This window comes from Caretta caretta, chromosome 11, assembly GCF_965140235.1.
Source record: "Caretta caretta isolate rCarCar2 chromosome 11, rCarCar1.hap1, whole genome shotgun sequence".
NCBI classification, from domain to species: domain Eukaryota; kingdom Metazoa; phylum Chordata; order Testudines; family Cheloniidae; genus Caretta; species Caretta caretta.
This window is the reverse complement of record NC_134216.1, coordinates 66,069,354-66,085,582: the sequence shown is the minus strand read 5'-3', so window position 1 is coordinate 66,085,582 and position 16,229 is coordinate 66,069,354. Positions and strand designations below refer to the sequence as shown.

Genomic DNA, 16,229 nt, shown 5'->3' with positions numbered 1-16,229 from the left:
GTGTGGTTGGAAGTGTTCATTAAAGCTACCAGTGCCTGACCTTAATGCTAAGTCTTAGGCTATGTCTACACTATACACGCTGCCGAAAGTGGTGTAGCATACATGTAGCTACCCACTGCAGTGCAAAGCACACCACCTCCACACTGTGGCGTGTAGCTACATGTGTGAGTGAAAGACTCTGGCAGAGGGGAGGCAGTGCAGAGCTGCCAAAGTCTGTCCTGATGCCTTCCGCCCTGGCAAAGCCTTCCCCACTGACAGTCTTTTCCAGGGAAAGACTCCTGCAGTGGGCAGACAGCAGGACACTACTCTGCTAAAAATTCAAGTGGTAGACGGGGCAGTGTGGCCTGGGTGCTTCGAGTATCTAAGATCCTAGTGAGACAACTCCCTTGTACTCACCCACATCAGAGCCAGATTTTCTAAAGAGCAGCCCCACACTGACATGGCTATAGCCAGATATTCTAAATAACTCCACACCCAATGTGCGTCCAATGCTCTGCACTCCGTTGAAGATCTGACCATTAGAATGCAATGAAAGTTCAACCCCAGACAAAAGCATTCATGGCACCTAAGATCAGCTCAGGTGCCCATATGAACTGTACCTTGGTTGAAATGGGGAAGGGGCTGACAGTAAGGCATTTTCAGTGAGTGCACCATGACTTTATTATTGTTATTTATCTTACAATCATGCTCAGAGTCTCCAACCAAGACCGAGGCCCCATTGTGCTAGGTGCTGTACAGACATGAAGTAGGAGATGGCTCTCTGCCCTGAGAAGCTTCCAGTCTAATACCCAAGTCAGACAAAGGATTGGAGGGGAAAACAGAGGCAGGGAGGGGTGAAGTGACTTGCCCAAGGTGACCCAGCAGGTCAGTGGCAGAGCTGGGAACAGAACCCCACATCTCAGTGCTCCATGCCCGAGCCCACACTGTCTCTCATTGCTTTGCAACCTATCCCACTCATGCAGTTATGAAAGAGCTCTAGTTGGTGGCCCTTTGGGGCACCCTCGAGGACTCTCTTTTATCACAGACTATGGAGGAGGCTGGAGGTTAGAGAGGGGAGCATGTTACCAGTCCTGTTGAGCTGTGTGGGCAGGGAGGAGGTCAATACTGATCTTGATCTAGTTTGAAATCACCAGGATGTATGTTTTGTAGAGGACGGTTTGTACATTTGCCAAGAGGCTGGGACAGGATCATTTCATCAAGTAACATAAAATAGGAAAAGGTGAAATCGGCACTGAATCCAGGCACAATTTGGGGTTCATCATGCCCTAATTCTGAGGGGTATTAGACTTTTTTTTTCCTCACCTTCTTCCGGGTGTTGATAGCCTTTCAAACACATTGGTGCGGGAGGCTGTTCTTGGGGCTGTCATCCGCACAGGCGTTGGGGCGGCTGCGGGAAATATAAGAGTAAAGCCTTTTCCTTATCTGCCTCTTAAAGACTAGGATGGGAGTGTGGTAGGAAAAAGACATGGGCCCTTGAGGATGGTGCCATTCAAATTCAGCTGGAGGCTTTGCTTCCATAGCTGGGAAGTGCATTTTTAATGACCAGTGGTGTACATGACATTATACCAAATGAGCATTCATGCAGTGGCTCAGCGCAATGCACATTTTCTGCTGAAAGGGGCCTCCCAAAGGAGCTGGAAAGAAATCACTCGCCAGTCAAAAGGAAAGACAACTGGTCTCTCTGAGTGAGGATGAAGGTCTCTCTGCAGCAAGGTATATGGAGGCAGACAGCATGACTAGCTAGCAGAGTTAAAGGAAAGCTTTGTTTTCAGTACTGTCAATCCACTCCCTTCCTTTGCTCATCACAGTTGCACACCACTCGGTTCACTAATGTGACAGCAAGTTCATCTACACGTTCAAGAGACTAATTTATAGAGAAAGAGGAGAATCGAAGGAGACATTTTTAAGAGCTGCCTGCAAAAGATGAAAGTCCAGAGGGGACAATGCAGAAAGGAAGCGGCATTTGTATAAGGCAGAATTGCTCAGTACAACCGGCCCAATGTTGCAGTATCTATTTAGTCTTCATTTTCTCTCAACCTATAGCTCTCCCTCTCATTCTGCCATGGCCCCACATATACTGCAAATCCTGCCATGTTGGAGACTGGGATACCCCACAATTGTTCCCCATTCTAGGTACAATCCAGTCCTTTTTTGCAATGGAGATGGAACATTGCCTGTGCCCCCAAGTCAAGCTTGAATTCACTCATAGCCCAGCCAACTTGGGCACCTCCCATCACTCCCCCCAATACCACAGACACCCTTGCAATATGGACGTGACATTTGCCCTCTATCTGGATGTAGGCTAGAAGGTGCACCATAACATAAGCACAGAGCTGCTGGCGATTCTATTGTAATGCCTATATTCTGCACAATGGGGACCACATCAATTTATTTTGAAAGAGAACTAGTGGTGATTTCAACCAGGAGGCCAAGCAACAGCAGAGGGGCAGAGTTAAGACTGGCAGGGGGGACTGAACTATTTCCAGATTTTCTGCAGGCAGGTTCTGTTTTGTTTTATTTAAACAACTTTCTGGTTTTCTGTCTTCCGATGGGGTGATTTTTAAACCTTATTCACTTTCTAACATATGGGAGGGACTTGCTGGGAAATATTTGTTTGTTTGGAAATACAGGGAGAATGCAGGAGATGTAGAAGAACACAATAGATATTTCTAGTCTAACTGGTCTATTGACAGTGCTTTCTGATGGAGAGAAGTTAAAAGCCATGGAGAATGAATTCCCACAGAAACAAATTGTGATACCTTTACCCTACTTCACTGCACAAGTGGCACTAGCCATGGGGCCTGGCATTAGTCAGCATAAGACTATCGCAATCTGGCCCATGTTTTTCTTTAGATTCAGGATTATAATGGTAGTACATTTACCCCATTGTGTTTACCTGATTCATTTCAACCCACTGACCTTTGGGAATCACTCCATATTAGCATAAGAGAAAGAATTTCATTTCCATGTTCATCTGTTCTTAGACTTCTTTTGATTAGAAAATCACTGATGATGAAATAGGGACTTATGGGAGATGAAGGGCAACTGATTAAACTGGTGTTTCCCCCCTGACCCCTCCTTCCACCAGACATAAACCAGGGTACCAGAAGCAAAAGCCTGTGACATTTACGTTATAAAGAAGGAAAAGATTCTATTGTCCCCATGCACCTATTTACCCAGGAAAAAAAAAGAAATGACTTTTCAACTTAATTAACAATGCAAAACCTGAGGAACGGGAGAGATATGCAAAAATCCAGACAAAAAGATTGCAAGAAAATGAATTTGCTGATAATACAGTACTTGCAAAACAAGCTTCTGATATTCCCCTCTTGACACAGCGTCTGTTGTCTACCAGGGCAATCATATCCAACCGTAATTGTCTAACAATTGTTCCACACTGAGAAAAATAGTTCTGATTACAGACATTAACACGTTTAGGCATTAAGCTTCCTCACCGTAATTACCCTTGAGCTTCGTCTCACAAATGAATTAATATGCTGATTGCTTGGACTAAAAGAACCAGAAAAAGGGTGATGAATTGCTTCCAAATCAGATAAAATCAGGCATGACATCATTTAACTAATTTCAAGGTTGGGGGAGGAAGAAGGGGGAGGGGTGATGCTGAAAAGAAATGCATCTCTCCCCCACGGGGACTTCTTCACAGATAGAAACTCCCCCATAGGGGAAGCAACGGAGGTGTTGGGGAAGGAGGGAGTGTGCCCTGTGTGATAAGAGGATTGCTGTAGGTGGATGCGTGTGTAACTTTTGTATGTGAGCGTGCAGTGCCAGGCTGATGTGCTGTTACAGACAGGTAAAGTCAATGTGCTAGGGGCTATGCACTCCCCCACCCCCCAGTATAACTAAATAGCTATGGTGCTGTGAATGAAATCGCATGGCTTAGCTGTTGAGTGAATCATCCTCTGACTGCTTGGTGGCCACATTCCATCCATCTCTTTTGAGACACACAGGAAGAGACCACACTAATCAGGGCACTACTGCTACATCCCCCAGGGTTCCTCATAAACACGGGTTTTGTACTGCATGGATTCTCCATAGCAGGTGCTACAGAGGACTGTTTTGTAGCTTGGAGGATGGGGAAAGGGGGCCAAGCCCATGGCCGGTGAGTTATGCCCTGTGCACCCCATCTCTTTCCTCGATTGTGATCATACTGATAGGAAAAAAGGGGCATGCTATCCCTACATAAGGCTGCAGCTCAGTCCTAGCATGGGACACATGGTCACTGTAGCCTAGATTGGGAGCAATTATTCCCACGGACTTCACAGGCCTGCCTACCAAGGCCTGTACCTGTTCTCTAAGACAAGTAATAAAAAACTAACAAAATAGGAGTAAACTGAAAGGCTGTGGCTACAGCATGGGCTGCTGGATTAAGTGGCGTCCCTCTCTCAGTCACAACCTAAACCTACCACATAGGTCACTGCCCCTCTCACGGCATGGTACAAGAAGCTTGCTGTACCTGATGTGGATACAGCAGCCACTCGCTTCTTGTAGCCGGGCAGGTAAACATCCATCTTCCATTTCAGAGTCCGCATTGCTCGTGCCTCCTACGCAGAGAGGAACCAAGAGCAAAGTTACTTAGAAAGTAAAGTTACTTTTCAAAGGAAATGGGTGGTTGGTTTAATTTTCAAAGCAGTCGGAGTCACATAGGTTTGTGTGTGCATGTGCATAAACACCCACATCCAGGTACAGTCCTATTCCCACTGAAATCAATGGCAGCAAAACTGGATAGATGCATGTACACATATATAAATACACATACCGAGATATACATGCACATATATACAAAAGCTGGGAATCTATGTGCACACAGCATGTGTGTACATACCAGCTTTTTACAGCTGTGCACTCCTGTCTCTGTGGTGTATACGGCACACGTACATAGAATACATTGCACGTACATGCGTGCAGACAGCTTTTTTTAAAAAAACCCTCAGCTCCTATTTACTCGTTGAAACAAGCGACTATAGTTTCAGAGGAGCTCAGCAAGCTCGACCCCGAGTTTGTTTTGAAAATCAGGCTACAATATGACCTACTGAGTGTTGGCCACTTCTGAAAATCGGCTGCTTATCTAAATAAGAGATGACCTCTTCAAACTGTGGCCCCAACTGTGGGTGGTGAACAGCTGAAAATGTAGCCCTATGTTACCAGGGCCCAAGATTTCAGCTTGGGGGAGAAGCCAGCTTCACCAGGTATAGATACATGTAAGAAGAGAGAAAGGATGGTCCAATGATAAAAGCATTAACCTAGGCTATGGGAGAACTGGGTTCAAGTCACAGACATCCTGGGTAACCTTTGGTAAGTCACATAGATTCTAAAGCCAGAAGGGACCACTAGTCTGACCTCTTGCATAACAGGCCATAGACCATCCCTAAAATAATTCCTCTCTGGGCCTCATTTCTCCATCTATGAAAATGGGAGTAACCATACTGCCCTTCCTCACAGAGGGGGTGGTATTCTGATCAGCACTGGTTAGAAAATGGATTTTCTGTCCCACAAGGAAATTCAAAATTTTGGCTTTTTGCCCCAATGCAAGATGGAAAAAATTGAAAGTTTTAGCAACACAAAATCTCCCCCACCCCCCACCCCCCAAAAAAAGGAAAAAACTCCTGTTGGGTCAGTCAAAACATTTTATTTTGATAAATTTTATGTGTTTGGTTTCTGTTGTGACCCTTTTTTATTTTACCATTTTCTTGATAAAGTTCTTTCAAATGAAAAGTTCTTTCAAAATGAAAATATAAAAAAAAAACCCTTTTCATTCTGATGGCAAAGCAACATTTTGACATTTTCTAAACCTTCTTCCACTTTTTTAAACAACATTTAGTTGAAATTAATACATCACACACAAAATCAGTTGAATTAAAATGGCATTTTCTGAGGGGAAATTTCTGACCAGCTCCTGATGCATTAAAGATTGTGAAGTGCTCAGATACCATGGTAGTTGGGTCTCATAGGCACCTTAGAATGTGAGATATCAAAGACAAACAAAGGTCACTGCCACTGTAAGAACTTCATGGTTTTGTATAAGTCCGAAAGAGGGATTCACGTTCTACAACATGACATTTGCTAAGCAATCAGGGTGCAGAGTAATGCAATCTTATCACTTTTAGTGTTAAACGCACATGTGTTTAGAAGCCATGTTTTATGCACATACAATCATGTTTCACAATTTATAAGAATCTTTGCCACCAGGATGTGGTCAGATTCTAACTGAACAGTTATCACCCACACCATATTTTTCCCCATTGTGTATTTACTGCACCTAAGAGATCCAGAAACAAAAGGATCTGGGCTTTCCTTACTTAATAATTGTTTTGGGGTTCAGCTGTGTACTTGTGGGGGGAGCATAACTTAGCATCATCTAAGATACTAGAATAGCTAAAGAAAAATGTACCATGCACTTCTCATTGCACGGTGTCTTAGGCACCTGCATGCTACTTACCAACTTACTCAACATAACATGATTCCCCCCCCCCCCCACCATTTCTGCATATTTTTCTCTCTGCTTGCTCAGAGCTACCTTTAATTCTGTGTCTATATTTACATGTTTAGGAAGTGGCCTCTTCTATCATAATGCTATGGGAACAAAAACCACCACCACCAGGAAAATGAAATCAGAGTATAAGAACATAGGCGCTGCCATAACAGATCAGACTGTTGGTCCAGCTAGTCGAGTATCCTGTCACCAACTGGGACAGGACCAGATGCCCCAGAGGAAGGTTCAAGAAACCATGCAACAGGCAGCTACAGGAGAAGCTGTCCCCAAGGAAAGCTTCCTAGTCCTAACCCCCCACAATTATCATCATCCCCATTCTTCAGCTGGGAGACCTGAGACAGCAAGGTGAAGTGACTTGGACAAGGTCACATAATGAGTCAGGAGCAGAGCTAGGTTTAGCACTCAGGACGCAGACTCCCAATCCTGTGCTCTGCCCTCTAGGCCACAGTGCCTACTTTAACAATAGATTTTTGAAGACGATGCCTTATAGAAGTAGTAATAGCATTTGGTCTGTGAACCTTGACTGTTCACCATTCCTATGTCAAAAGGATGTGGTTTGGCCGATGTTATTACTGCATCTAGCTATAACCCACTTAATAACCTCATAACCACTCAGCAAAGCTATCCTCTTCCCCATGCTAGCGCAATAAGCTTCAGGATCACCCCTCTTAGTAGTTTGAGTGTTCTAGACAAGACTTTACCAGAGGTGAAAGTAGCCACACACAGAGGGGGGAAAAAGAGTCTTGGAGCTGTTTCCACTTTCCCATGGGAGGGCAGTGACCATGGAATATAAGAGTAAAGTGGGTGGGCATTATCAAGGGCTCCGTTCTGATCCTAGCCACGATATTGTATATAGCCTTTATTAAAAATAGCTTCACCTAGCCAAGAGCCATCAGAATGAGTGCTCTCTAAAGATGCTGCTGTACAAGTAGGAAACAGTACCTGGCTGAGATAGGTGGCTGCTATTTCCTTGTAGCTAGGCAGCAAAGAAGTGAAAATGAACCTGAACAATCAAGCTTGGCTCTAGAGGTAGAGAGAGAAAGAGGATAAAGCTGGTCAAGGTGACTCTAGATTCAGGTTCAGATCCACCCCACCCCACAATACAGAGGCACACAGAGGTTTATCTTCAGGCCCATCTTCAGGATAAGAAGATGCAATGCACTGGTAAATCAGAAGATGTTATTTTTATCTGCAGTGGCCATGCATTGAGAACCAAAGTAGACACTGCAGGCCAGATCCTCAGCTGGCGTAAACAGGGGATGCTCCACTGAAGCTGAGGATCCATCCCTGCCTCTTTAAAGATCTTATGTTTGGATTTCTGTTTGCAGGATGTTAATATTCATATATTTGTATGCAGCCAGCCTTTGGAGCACGCAAACGTCCTCTAACTGTAATTTCAGCCTGGTCAAGGTAACAGACCTTTTTCATTAAGTGCCTCCAAATTTCCAATCTATCCATGAATGTGAAAAATCTGTGCTAATTAAGGTCTGTCGTATAGGCCAATAGTGCAGAGAGAAGTTAAGGAGGTTCAGAAGAATTTGTTAAAGACACAATGTCAACATTCATGTGACTGGGATTTTTTTCCCCTCACACTCAGTGACATTTCATCCTGGTCTTTATTAATCGGACAAGTGGTTATTTAAAAAATACCTATGCCTCCTTTTGTCTTAAGTGATAAGGGGTTTAGTTGTTGGGAAACTAGCCAATTCTCAGGAGGTCTGTGGTGCATAGGAGGAAAGGGTTTCTGGTCACGGAAGTGCACATTATACACACACACACACACACAAATAAGTAGCCAAAAAACTACTACTACATTTTTCTAATTATAGGCATGTTAGTTTTAATTCCAGATCACTTACAAGTAGATGGTAAGAATATTTATTTCAAGGGAGGGGGAAGATAACCATATTTTTAAATTCAAAATAAAGGATACCTTTATGGCAACATTTTAAGGGAAGCAAAATCCTCCTAGAAAAGACATAAGTACCCTTTATAAAATGTGTTCCATTGTTGGTGCTTCTAGCTACCAACTTAGCAGCAAACACATACGTATTCCTCAGTGTTCAGGGTTTTTTCCAGTAACTTGGTATCTGAATGAGTTTGTCATGAAACACTGAGCAAACACTTATCACTCATTTTGAGTGAAACAAGAGCTTCGACAAGGTAACCTTCATTCAGCTTCTTCTCTTCACTCCAAACCCTGTTCATCACACTGAGCACTCGTTCCACTGAGCCATTTGCTTCTGCTAAACACAGAACAAGTTCAGCAAACGTTTTTTAGAGTCCTACAAACATTGTGATTGATGAAATGGAAAACGGAAGTATTTCAGGCATTCCTGGAACACTATAGCAAAAACAAGCCAAACAAAAAGAAAACATAGGCCTGTCCCACTGCAACTGAGATATATGGTCTCTTTAAGGAAGGGGATCCCAAGGAGCCTGTAAAGTTCTTGAAGTCCTGAGGCATCAGAAAATGCCATTGACTTAAATGGACAAGGTTAAGCCCTTCCACCAAGTTCAGCAGCTGAGGAGTAAAGCTCTCTGTGGCTCTGATTTGTGTCCTAGATACATGTCTATTCTGATTACCGAACATCTGGTAGCCCTGATGTACTGTGTAATAATATCCCAACTATGTGTGTGAAACACTTATAAATACTAATTAAAATCGAATCATTTATTAAGACCACATATATCTATCATCTGAGAAGCGATTGGAGCTCATTTTCCTTCACATCCTTTATTAATAAAACACAGTGAAATGCACTGACTTTTTTTTAAAAAAAAAAAGCTTCCTTGGCATTGTGTGGATGGACCCCATCAGTGGAATATAATATAGTTTATTATCACTAACACAGGAATGGACCATAACTCTAAAGAGACAAAGCCTCGAGTAAGCTATGAAGGTCATTTTTGTGCATCTAGAAAACAAATGTAATATGCCAACTGACTGTGTTAGCATCCCATTTTGGGGACAACATGGACTGCTTTCACTTTAATAGCAAAAATGAAGGTTTTTCAGATGGATCATTACACTGTTAGTCCTACTAGACCTGGACAAAATGAAGGCAAAAATCAGTTCAGTTTATACACACTTGTATTTCGTGCTTCTCTTTTTCAAGCATCTTTAAAGGACACAAGACTCAAACATTCCACACCAACACTATTTTTGATACGTTGCAAAAACAATACATCCTGACCATCACTTTTGCCATTGGAACCTGCTTTTCACTTTTGGAAACGTTGATGCAGCCATCAAATGGAAGAGGGCCTAGATATTGACTTCAGATGCCACTAGCCGCTTTATTTAGTCTCAGTCTGAACATTACCCAGATGACCATTAGAACTCTCTTGCAATCAATCGGTGGCTTTTGATTCGGGAAATTTAGCCTCCCTTGAAACCAACGTGCTGCGGATTTTGATCCCTACTAAGGGCTCTTAGGACTGATTTTTAAAAAGGCCTCAACCCAGCCTTTGATTTTGAGCTTGTGTGTGTGTGTAATTAACTGTGTTTACAAACAAAGGCACAAAAGCTTGTTAGAGGCACCAGGCTGTATAATTGTACTAAGAAAAATGAAGATGTTAGTGATAACTCAGAGCCTTGGGGTAAATTCCTACTGTTAGTTAAAACTGTGCATCCACAATGACTTTGGGAGCCTTTACTTCTACAGCCAAACAGAACTTTCTGCAAGAAGATAGGCCCAAACCCCAACTACTCTATCACTGGGAGTTTTGAAGAGCAGGTTGGACAAACACCTATCAAGGATCCAAGTTTACTTGGTCCTGCCTCAGCACAGGGGACTGGACTTGATGACTGTTAGTATATAGGTCTGTTTGCTAGCCTGGGATTAAATTTTGGGTTTGACTTTTTGATACTCTTATACTAAAATGTGTAAACAAGGGAGAAAGACATGGCGATGTTGCTTCTGCCTAGTCAGCTGGATTTGTTAGTACAATGGGAACAGATAAGAGCAATTAAAGTGTTACTTGAGAGCACACTTTTAAGATTGCCTCAATCCCTATCTCAAGGCACAGTCAAGCAACCAGTCGGGAGGTGCAAAGGAGCTTGTGGGGGGAGGTATAAAACACTAAAAGACCAAAGAAATACCCGCCCCTGACCTCAACACAACCTCACTCCTTACCCCTCCCATGGGGTACAAAAGAGGTGGGATGAAGACCCCATACCCAAAATGGAACATGACCCTAAGCTGTAAGGGGTGGGACTCTGTGCATTGCAGGTATATTTGGGCCTGCTAAGGAGGAGGAGGTGGGAATAGGGAAAATGGGGAATGAGAATAGGGAATGGGGAACGGGGACACAGGCAAGGCTCTGCGGCACCACAGCTGGAAAGGGGGACATGGGGTAAATGGTCTGTGGTGTCAGAGCTGGAAACAGAACACTGGGAAACAGATTCTGCCGACATGTAGCGCTATGGATATGTTTGTTTATTGGGGTTAGTTCCCAACATTGCATGGTTTGCACTTCAGACTTCTGGTCTTCTGCTTTCTTTCTGTGTGACAAGAACCAGAGAGGGGGGGTGAAGGGAAAGCCCTCTAACAATGACTACTCAAGGTCCCTTCCAGCCCCACATTTCTAAGGCTCGACCCCATCCCAGTTTCTTACACCTCCTATTGTCCTTCTTGATTCCCACCACCTCCTGACTTACATTTCTGTCCCTGCCTTTCCCTACTCACACACTTGTACAGCAGTAGCATTAATAGATGATGATTCCACATTGGCTGTGATGCAAAGGAGTGATCAAGCGCATTGGGTGCTAGGTAGCATAATAGGTTAGCATAGCAGTACTTCCCCCTTGACGAGCAGATTTCAAGTCCTCCTGAGATCATAAATGAAGTCCCTAATTAGGGTCTCCAGGTGCTATTGCCATACCGATAATAAATGACACTTAGCAGGAAAAGACTAAGCACACCGCACACAAACATCACACAAAGACAGACACTGCCCCCAAAAAACTACGTTTCCCAAGCTCCCATTTGTCCACAACCCAAAGGCACATTTCTGCATCCCTGGCAGCCTCTGTTCTGCGTCCATGATGGGATACGGATGCTTTTTTCGCATCCCAAGTGGGATGCATGTTCAGAATTGTCTGGGGTGAGCTTTAACCCTCTTATTATGCTTAACCCTACCCAGTGCTCTTAGTCCTTCCCTGTCACAAGGTTCGCTGACCACCACTTTTAACGGCCCACTGCTCAGCTACACGTAACCAACATTCACTAGATACACCAGCATCAAAATCTTCTGTCTATATTTAATCACATTGCCTCTCAAGGTAAGACTAGGCACCTGGGATTCTGGGGTCCCAACATGCTGAGGTTCATCCACAGCAAAGGCCTATGATACACCTTGCTTTGGGTGTTGCTCTCCTCCCCTCTGCCGTAATTCTATTTGTACACTAAGTTGTGCGTCACTCTCGCCAGCTCAGCTGTGCAAGCAGCAACTTGGATACACTACTGCTATTTTCTGGGGAGTATTATTTGAGTAATAAGAGGACGAAGCGGACCAAAAAATACCCAGCATCTCTCTCATACCACCCCTTCCCCCCACCCCACCTCCAATCAAGCCACCCAGCGTGGCTTTAGAAAGGCTTTCAGCGTTCTAAACAGATTTTGCATCAGCTCTCACTGTCAATATGCTGACTCTTGTGTGCTACTTCATTCGGCCTTGGAGACTTTGGGCCGGGCCCTCAGCTGGCGTAAGTCAACTTAGTGCCACCGATTGTCACCAGCAGATGATCTGGCCCTTTGTATTTGCTTTGAATACAGGGGTTGTCTTAGCACCGCACTAGCATGAACCACCATTAAACTACAGGGCCTTCAATAATTCTGCCAAAACGCCAGGCAATTTCCCTCCCCCGTCCCAAGCGTCAAACATAATTTTTTCCCCACAGATCACTGGGTACCCTGAAGGGCTGTGAAGATTGGTATTTAGTGATGCAAAGAAAGGGTCTGAGTTTATTAATCCCAATCCAGCATTTTGATTTCTCTCCCCAAAGCACATGTACCATGAACTCTGACTACACAGTTCCTCTCAGAGGGTGCAAAATAACCCTTTATTCACCACTCTTCTAGAGATGGAGAAGGAAAATTCCCTGCCTTTTCTTCACCAGTACGACCCCCCCACAAGAAAGGTGCATCTACAGTAGAAAAACTACAGCAATTGTGGCCAGGTTTTCAAAACACAGTGCTACGAACTCTCTATACTAGCATGGTGCTTACGAATTTTTCTAGTGCAGACAGAGTCTAGAACTGAGGCTGATCCAAATCCACATTTTTATACCTTCCCACATGATGTGACCCAGCCAGGTAAAGCGTTAGGGTTAAAATGTGGTTTGAAGCCACAGCTCTTGGCAGGGGGCTAAGCAAAGGTGCAACATCCAATGGGAGCTTCTGAGAGAGTTACTCTTGAAGCAGGCAACTGGGAAGGGCAGACACTGATACATCATTTGACAGGTTACAATGCGCGCTCCCGATGTACCAGGCCAGCTCTGCCAGGGAAGAGCCTATTTGGGCAGAATAATGGTGACAACAATGCTAATTTTCCCAGGGCTTGGTGACAAATCTTAGACCCATTGATGGCGGTGGTAATACTCCCATTGGCTTCACTGGAGCCAGGACCTGGCCCAGGAAACTCAAAGAGCAAGATTCACAAAGGGACTTAAGCATGGTGATGCTTAGTGGCACCACTCCTAACGTTTTAGGCACCAAGGGGGGGCGGAAATCACTGGGATTCACCAAGCCTGAATTCAGCACCTTGTCTCCTTGCACAGACGCTTTACAATGGGATTAACAATAGCCAGAACACAAGGCAGCACCTCACCTAATCCAGCCAATGGGAAACGCTGCACCAATGGGTGTGTGCTAAGCCCTGCCCCTCATAGGGAGTTTGGGGCCTAAATCCAGGCTGCAGGGAATAGCCCCTCTATGCTTGAGATTCTCAGCTGCAAACCCTCTCTTGGTGTTAGGCACCTAGGCTGTTTTAGCAAGGAGGAGGACCTCCCTCAGAACAACCCATTGGGAGACCCCAGTTCAAGACCTGCCTCTGCCTCCGCCTGATGGGGAGAAGGGATCTGAACAGGGGTCTGCCATCTCAGGTGGGTGCCCTAACCACTGGGCTATTCTAATGCAGGGCTCCTCCATCTTGTCTGTTGAAGCTATTCCACTGTGGATGTATAATGAGAATCTTCTTCTCGCAGTTGTTTTGTGTAAGTTCACCTATGGGGCCTGATCCTATAGGTGAGCTCTGAGCAGGCTTCCCTGATCGGGCCCTGCAGGCGAGTTAGAGGAACACTGATCTTCCCCCACTTTGTGAATCGCTCTGGGGCTTTGGGATCCGGATGCCTAGAGTAAGGCTGTCGTGAGCATGCTCAGAGGCAGAAACATAGGTACCTAGGGAAGCTTTTCCTGCAAAGATCTGTGTGCTGAGCAAATTTAGATGCCTGAAGGGCTCGACAGAAGCTGAGCAGGGGTTTCGTGAATCCCGGTGGGGCTTGATTCTGAGATTTTGGCACCTAAAGTGGCAGTGAGGCACCTCCGTCCTTTTGTGACTCTAGCCCAAGGAGGAAAGCAATGCTAGGCCTATGTGCAGCACAGCTGGGGTACGAGTCCTTAGCCATTCATTCCTTCTCTCCCACACAAGTAGAGCCAGACTGACTCTTGTCCATAAACTGAAGACTTTCTTTTTTGGGAGCAAGCAGGAAATGCCACGGTTACTGGGAAGCTACTTTGCTTTTCCAAATAATAAATGTGACATTGCATGGGAAAAAAAATCAAGCCACTATTTGTGTATCCAAAGCAGCTCTCCATTCAGACTACCCACTGCTTTCCTAGAAGCTGTCCAATTTTATGCCAATTAAGGCTTTGGAACCAAGTTTTGGACCAGTTTAACAATGCAGAGGGAATATTTGTGTGTGCTTGCTTTTGGCTAATTATAGCCCTTAAGCTGTTGCCACTGCTAGGAACTTGATTCAGGAAGCCATTTACAGTGCGTAACAACCACCTTATTGAACTACTGACTTACAGCCAATGTTACATATTATTATGCACTAGTAAATGGTGCTCTTTATATTACTTCTCTAGTTACATATACACTTACACACAGAGTTCTCTCTCTTTTATATGGCACTCCCATAGCAACCAACACAAAAAGCACTTACCAAAGTGAGCATCTGGTACTGGAGATCTTTTTTCTCTCTCTCTACAGCCTGTATCTCTTCCTTAGACAGAATAGGAGCGGATATCCTTTGGGTGTAACAGTGGCACTTCAGCTACAAATCAGAGAGAGGAAAAAGCAGTGGTTTATTATTTCTACTTCACCTGAAGCCAGCCCTAAAGTATGAGGCTGTCCATGCGCGACTGGCTTGGCCCTTTTAGTTTTTCTAAATAATTGCCAAGCAGCCTCATAAATTATCCACATTGAGCTTCATCCTGCTGCCAGTGAAGTTTTGCTAATGCTCCTCAAAAGGGGAGCAGAATCAGGACTATTTTCCTACTCATTTAGGCATTCCCTTTGTCATACCTTTGCAGTGGATTTGACAAATTCTCTCAGCTGCTACAAGTAGCATTGTGATAGTGTTTGGAATAGTTGCATTTCTATATGTAACGTGGTACTATTTGTGGCAAGCCTTTGGTACACAGGATAATGCAAAGGAAGAAGCAACAAAAATGCAAAAAAGGGTTTATACGTGCATTATTCTGTTTACAGGTTGTACTCCTTGGAGAATTCCGCACCACGGCGCACATGCAGAATTCATGTCTCCTGCAGAATTATTATTATTTTCCTCTGCAGAAAATGTAACTGCAACACATCTCCAGCAGAATGTGCCTTTCACCCACAAGGGGCTGCTGTGGTGCCAGAATATAGGACAGCCGCTCCTGGATAGGGAGAAGAAGAGGCTGCATTCCTCGCCGCGCCCTGCCTGCGGGGCCAGGTGAGGAGGCATGGGATATGGGGGGGATGCATAGAGCAGGGCACATGGGACTCCTGGGGGGGGGTGTCACAGACTGGGGTTCAGAAGGGCTGGTGGTGGGAACAGTCTGGGGCAGGGTCTGAATAGGGAGTGGCGGTGCAGGGCTACATGGGGATGGGGCAGATGTGCCTGACAATGGGAGAAGCTAGGGGACATCCAGGATCTGCATGGGGGAGGCTCCCCAACTCCCTAAAAATCCCCCCCAAAAAACTATTGTTCCCTACTTCTCTCACCCACACCCAACAAGCCTCCAGGTTCCCTCCCAGGTTGCTTCTCTCTCCCTCAGCTTCTCCATTACCCCTGACTCCCCCAAGCCTTTGCACTGCTTCTGAGGGGTGCAGGAAACACATATCTGTATTGTAGTTTAAATGAATTATTACTCAAAGTTCTGTATTAATAGCCCTAGCATGGAATCTATTTGTCAAAAGACATTTCCTGAATCATTTTGTTGTCTATATTGTTACAGACATACATGCTGGCAGGTATTTTGAAATAATATTATGAAAATAATTGAAACTGATGTGATTATATTGTGTTATTCTGACAAATAAGATATGAAGAATTTTAAAATATTGTGTGTTGAATTTTTAATTTTTTGGCATAGAATTCCCCCAGGAGTAAGACTGAACAGTAATCCAGACACAACCAGTCTAAATTGCCCAAACTCAGATTTTTATAGATGAAACCTTGGCCATTTTCACCAATATATGCTGATACATACCCGTCTTCTGGCTG

General features: G+C 44.5%; 1 long non-coding RNA gene across 1 annotated transcript in view; it reads right to left on the bottom strand.

Moving 5' to 3' along the window:
- Nucleotides 1–4,424: 4,424 nt before the first annotated feature.
- Nucleotides 4,425–16,229, bottom strand: part of LOC142068468 (uncharacterized) — a 31,947-nt gene continuing 20,142 nt past the window's right edge. Inside the window, exons 3-4 of the long non-coding RNA XR_012664297.1 lie at nucleotides 14,682–14,792; nucleotides 4,425–4,562 (exon numbers count right to left, since the gene is read on the bottom strand). This is a non-coding gene — a long non-coding RNA (uncharacterized LOC142068468). The remainder of the gene's footprint in view (nucleotides 4,563–14,681; nucleotides 14,793–16,229) is intronic.